Source organism: Nannospalax galili, unplaced genomic scaffold (assembly GCF_000622305.1).
Source record: "Nannospalax galili isolate Female #2095 unplaced genomic scaffold, S.galili_v1.0 scaffold127, whole genome shotgun sequence".
Classification (NCBI taxonomy): domain Eukaryota; kingdom Metazoa; phylum Chordata; class Mammalia; order Rodentia; family Spalacidae; genus Nannospalax; species Nannospalax galili.
In genome coordinates this window covers 13328206-13334424 of record NW_008360326.1, presented here as the reverse complement: position 1 = coordinate 13334424, position 6219 = coordinate 13328206, and positions in this window count along the sequence as shown.

Below are 6219 nucleotides of genomic sequence, written 5' to 3'. Positions count from 1 at the left end.
TTACCTAAAAATCTCTCTCTATATATGAAATTCTTAAAGAGTAAATAAGAATATTATACATATTCTTTATTTATATATAAGTGTGACTGAGAGAAGAAAATAATAGAAAAGTCTTAATGCATTGTAGGAGTAAGTTGTGTTTCAGGTGTGTGTGTGTGTGTGTGTGTGTCTATGTGGGGCGTACAGGGCTTACTATATAATATGCTTGTAAATGTGTTTTTCATGAGATTTATGATCAAATTAAAAATTATTTTTGGAAGTTCCATACCATTATAAAGTATAATTGATCATATTTACCCAGTACTGCATCCCTTCAACTGTCCTTAGTTCTCACTGACCTCCCTCTTTTTCTTTTGGTCTTTTTTTTTTGAAGACAGGGTCTCCCTGTAGTCCCCCACAGCTGGCCTGGAACACACTGTGTAGACTAAGCTGGACTGGAACTCATAGAGATCTACCTGCCTCTGCCACCCAAGCCCTGGGATTAAAGGTGTGCACTACCACACTGGACCCTCATGTTCTCTTTTTATGTTTTGTTATTAATAATCCTCTGAGTCCAGTTATTGCTGCCCATAAGCACATGGGTGTGTGGCCATCCACTGGGGGGGGATGGCATGAGCAATCTATCAGTAGTCACATCCCCAAAGTAGGGTGAGTCTCCCCTCCCTCAACAGCCATCAACCACCAATAACTCCTCAGCTAGGGATGGGGCCTCAAGGGCCCCTTCCTCATCCATGCTGGAATTTTGTCTGGTTTGATCTTGTGCAGGTGACAACAGTAGCTGTGAGTTGATGTGTGCAAGATCCAGGTTCTTTCCTGAAGTCAGCATTTCGCAGCTTTCCTCCCCATCCACTGACTCTTATATTCTTTCTGTTCCCTTTTCTGAGACATTCCTTGAGCCTTAGATGGAGGGAGGTTGATATAGATGACCCATCTACAGCTGAGTACTCAAAGTTATTTTTATCTGGCATTTTATGGTAAAACATGTTAAAGTCACTGAAGTAGACTTGTAAAAGATGCTGGAAGTCTAATCTGCATATATTGGGCAATAGCCTCACCTACATGGCTTAGCATCTCTAAAACTCCTGGGAATAGGAGTGGGAAATAAAGTGCACATTGATTCACAGAGAACTTGGTTTAAGAGGGTCAGATATGGGATGAAGAAAGTTTTGATTTTATTAAATTCCTAGGTGATTCTGATGTCATCAACTCTGCCCAAAGTGACTGTACAATACACTAGATAGCAATGTCACTGCAAATTTCTTGAGTTCACAGGAACCTTCCTAATCACAGCAAGTTAATCTTTCTAGGTTTTTAGTCAGCAGTGAGCCTCAATCTGAGAAACTATTTTTTAAAAAAGATTTTAAGAAATAGAGTAGATATAATTGTTAGCTTTATAGTTGAGGAGAGTGTGTGAGAAAAATAAGGGTGTGGAGGTGAGACAGTGTTACTGTGCCAGTGCAGAGACCCAGCCTATATAGTAGAAGACATTGCTGAAATTTTACATTAAAAAACTCAATCAACTATTCAAATGTAAATCTTTCAGACAAATGTCACCTATGGACTTAAATCTCCAGAAGACAAAAAAGACCAATCAGTAGAATTCCTGAAGTGGAAAAACTGAATTATGTCATTGGGTTTTAACTTGGCCCCTTTCCTCCAACCTCACCCATGTGTTCATTTCATGCTTTATTTATATACAAAATGGTGAATGTTTTGAGATTGTTGAGGGGATTACAGTCTCTCTGAAATCCTGGGTGAGAGTTCAGTTCCTTCACCTCCCCTGAGTTCTCCAGGATACAATGCAGTGTGAAATCAAGATTGAGGGTGGTGACGGATTCTCACCAGCTGTTTGCCAGCAATTGATTTTTCTCAAAGCTGCTATGAGACTCATCCAGGCATGGGCCATTGCCTGCTCCACCCAGCTGTAGCGAACAGTTCTCCGACAGAGACCTTTGTTTAATAGCTAAGCTGCAAGTTCCTGTGATTCTATAGTATCGAATTAAAGATTTTTCCCTTTGTGCTTAAACCCATACTTCTTACATTTCATTGTAAATAGGAGTTTCCCACAATGCTGCTTTATATGAAGATGTTTGTACTACAATATCTACACAGTAGGAGTTGCATGCGGTCAGAAATCTACATGTAATATTTTAATTATACCTTGGAAAGAGCAACTCTTCATGCTTGTCAAAGAGATTCAATGCCTGTGATTGAACAGAGAAGTCCCCAAGCAGTGACAGCTCAGTCAAGTAGAATGTTTATTGCTGCTGTGCTCTTTGAATGTGTATAATGCTGTGATGCAAGTACCCCGCTTGCATCCCTCAGCACCCTATTATTGTGGCTTTCAATTTATCAGCAGTCATTAGAACTCAGCAGAATCAGCAGCACTGGGGATATGTTAACAACACAGTCCTTTGGCCTCCCTTCACCTTTGAACACAAGGTCTTCATGTTAAGATAATCTTCAGGTCTGAGAAGCCCCTACCTACTGGATTCTGATGCCAAATGTGGCATTTCCATTCATTTTTAATTCTCCTTTTTAATCCAAATCGATGAAAGATTTTAATCCCAAGAGGAAAAGTTATTAAGGATAGAGGCACCTTTCAGACTACAAATTGTGTTGGCTGTGAGCTGATGACTTTTAAGTCAGAAAGCAATTGATTGCTATGTAACCTCAGTCACCTTGTGCCTGCTTTTCTACAAAGGAGGCCACCATGCTGTCTAATTGCATTTACTCCTTCACATCTTCACTGTAAGCTTCTTGTGGGCAACATTATGCCTCAGGTAGCTAAGAGTTCGGTGCCTGGCCTAACGCCTAACTACACAAGTAGGTGCTCCAAAAACATGAATGTGGAGAAAACCTGATCATCACTAGATAAGTTGCAGCTACCCGTGGAGTTTAAGCTTATGGTTCCTCTCCTCTATAAAGATTTCTCCAGTTATTTCATCCACATGGGCTCCATCTGCTTAAGTAACTGCCTGCCAGGTACTTGGTATCTGGCATGTGTGTGCACACACGTTTATGTCTCAACTATTTTATATTTTGCATAATCTTCATACATTTCACTGTCATTTACTCTATCAAAACTGCAAGAATCTATCTCACATGACTTGGATTGTCTGGAAGAGCAGGCATTCAAATATCTGTAACTCTATAGGTCTATCAAAAAAGTCCTTCAGTGAAAAAATCCACATTTTTATTTGACTTCAAGCACTGTCAAAATTAATTCTGAGATCCTAATGCTTAAACAGTCCCTTTATTACTGACCCATTCATAGTAAGGAAAGTGTCTATTTTGATACAAAGTGCTTTAATAACTTTTTAATTATTTTTTTGATTTTATAACTTTCAAAGGTTAGTTACATATCTTCACTGTTCTTAATGAATATATGTAATAACAGACATTTTGCATGATTTTTCCATTTTAAAGCCAATTGAACATTTGTTAATCAAAAGTGCACCTATAACCTGCAAAATTTTTTAACTTTTACATTTATAACCGTGTTCATGATGTCCATTTAGCTCTAGCAAGGTTTCTAGTGAATTTTGGTGTTGTTTGAAAATGGTTTTCCTTATTCATTTCACAAATTGTCTTTAACTGTCCTATAGATGGCAGCATTGAGCAACGTATCTTGTTAATAGGTTGCTTTTCTGAGCCTGTGAATTTTCTGTTAGCAGTAAAATTTTCATAAAGTGTATTCCATTACAGTACACCACAAGACTAATATAGCACAAGGTGACAGGATAATCTATGTATCTTCTCAACATTACTTGACTTAGATTTCAGAAAAGCCTGTCTTTCTATTCTGTATACTGAATCAAATGCGAACTTGCATTTCCAGTTATCTCAGCCCATTAATAAAAAAACGTAGAGAGCAACTGAACTTACTATAGTATAATTTAAATATTAGCCACCTTAAACATTAGTAGTAAAACATTAGTAAGGGGGGAGAGGCAATAAGTGACATCCACCGATTTCTGAATACTCTGTCCAATAATCTGATGTGTGTGTGGTGTGTTTGTATGTGTGTGTCTGTGTGTATGTATGTGTGTGGTGTATGTTTGTGTGTCACGTGTGTGTGTGACTGGCAACTCAAACCCAGAGCCTTGGTCGCCTCACGATGTGTGCTCTGCCATTGAATTTCATCTTCAGTCTGATCTCTATAAAGCATTTCTATCAAACATGGTGTTTTCAAAGTAGAAATTCCTCATCGCCATTTATATATATATAAAATCTTTTATAATAACAATTAGTTTCATATAATCAAAATATTAACCTGTGAAGATAAATTGTAAAATTTTTCCAGATTTAATTGTTCTTTCGGTTTTCCCCTCTTCTAGAATAATAGTTCTTTATCCCCTTTATTTTGCTAATTTTTGTTTGGTTTTAGTGGGGGATAGAGGGCAGGGAGAAGGTCATTTAAAAAGTGATTTGGATTGCTTTCCTACAAAATGTGAAATACCTGGTCTCTGCTCCTCCTCCAGTGCTAAACATCAAACCTATAAAAAGCCCTTTGGCCTTATCTGGATTACACTGTTACCAGTAAACAGCTGTGTTATTATCTTTGGGTTTTTTCTTGCGTCAGTGAAAACCTCCCGGCGTTACTCTTCTTCTCCAACTTCAGGTCTCTACTTCGTATATTCTCCCTCCTCTAAAGCACTTTATTCTCTCAGAGTTCGATTCCTGTCATTGCTGCCTCGTTATCATTTCCAAATGATCTGCTATTTATAGCTTTGTTGTAGTGGGCACGTGTGCCCACATCACCAAGCTGGCAAAGGAAAAGAGGGAGGGCTTTCAAGTCAACTTGTGTACCCAGATAACACATTAACCAGGTCTACAAGAGCCTGTGTGATGAGGGAGAAGGGGAGAGGAGAAACGGGAGACTCGCAGACTGCGTGGGGAGACGGCCTTCTGCAGATGCGGGATACCCCAACCCCCGTACCGCAACCCGCTGAATGGCGCCTGTTTTATTTTTTCCCCTTAGTATGATTTGCAACCTATGTGGGTACCCTCATCGTCTCCTCCACCGCTGCTGTGCAGGATGTGAAAGACAAGCCGCCCGGCCAATCATCAGGCGGCTCCAGGAAATTCGCCCTACCCCCTCGCTCGGCATTAGGCTAAGGAACGCTCCCCCCCAACCAACACCCCCCCTTCCTCCCTCCCTCCCAAGCCAGATAGTTTTGTGCATTGAGCATGCCCAGCGCCTTGACTACTGCGTCTCCCTAAGAGCACCCTGCAGTGCCTGAGACGTGGAGGCTGAGGGGGTCCCCGGCGTAGAAAAGGAGGTGGGAACCTCGAAAGGCCCAGGGCTGGAGTGGGAAAATACGACAGTAATAAGTTCAGTGACAGTCGTCACCTTTGTGGGTCTTTGATGCCAGCTGGGCAAGGCAGGAATATCCTGACTGTTTATAGGTCACCTTAAAAAAACAAAAAAACACCAAACCCAAAACAACTTTAGGGAGCTTTTGCTTGTGGCAAGACTAATACAGCGAAGAAACCGAGTAACAGGCTCTGCAACTAGGCTGAAGCCTCTTCTCATCACGAAGTGCCCATTCTGTACTGCAGAGCTGGCACCATCCTCGTCTCCCGCTTATCCTTGTGGTCAAGGTTAAAAATTTATAGGGTGGTTCAATGGGCGTGGAAGATGTGTATGAAACAAACATTTCTGCCAATATTTGCGCAGTAGGGGTTTGGCCTTATGAACCCTCTGAAGGTCTTCAACATCTTTTTGATAAAGAAGACAAATAGACTTGAGAATGTGACGAGGGGCGTCCATTTCCTCACCCCCAGGCCCTCCTCTGGGTGTGGATCCCCGCTCACCTGGACCGGAGAGGGGGGAGAGGTTGAAATTGCGATATTTACATTTTTTTTTCTCCCTAATTGATCCGAAGCTAATCCCAGCAGTGCCGGGCGTTGAGAGGTTTCCCCGGGATCCCGGTTCTCAGTATGGAGAGCCCCTAACGCCGCAACCATTGCCCTTGGGCGTCCCCGCGTTCTTTCTAGGTACCCCAAGGCAGCCATCCCGGGACTCAAAGGTGGAAGACCGGCCCGAGAAATCCCTTAGGAAAACCTTACAGAAAATGCAGATCCCCTTACCCTGGGCCTCTCACCCCTAAACCGAAATCCAGCTCGCTGTCGGGGTCGCTCTTACCTGTTGGGCGCAAGGCAACCGCGTCCCCTCCTCCCCGGCCCTCCCACTCGGGTCTCTGCAGCCGCAGT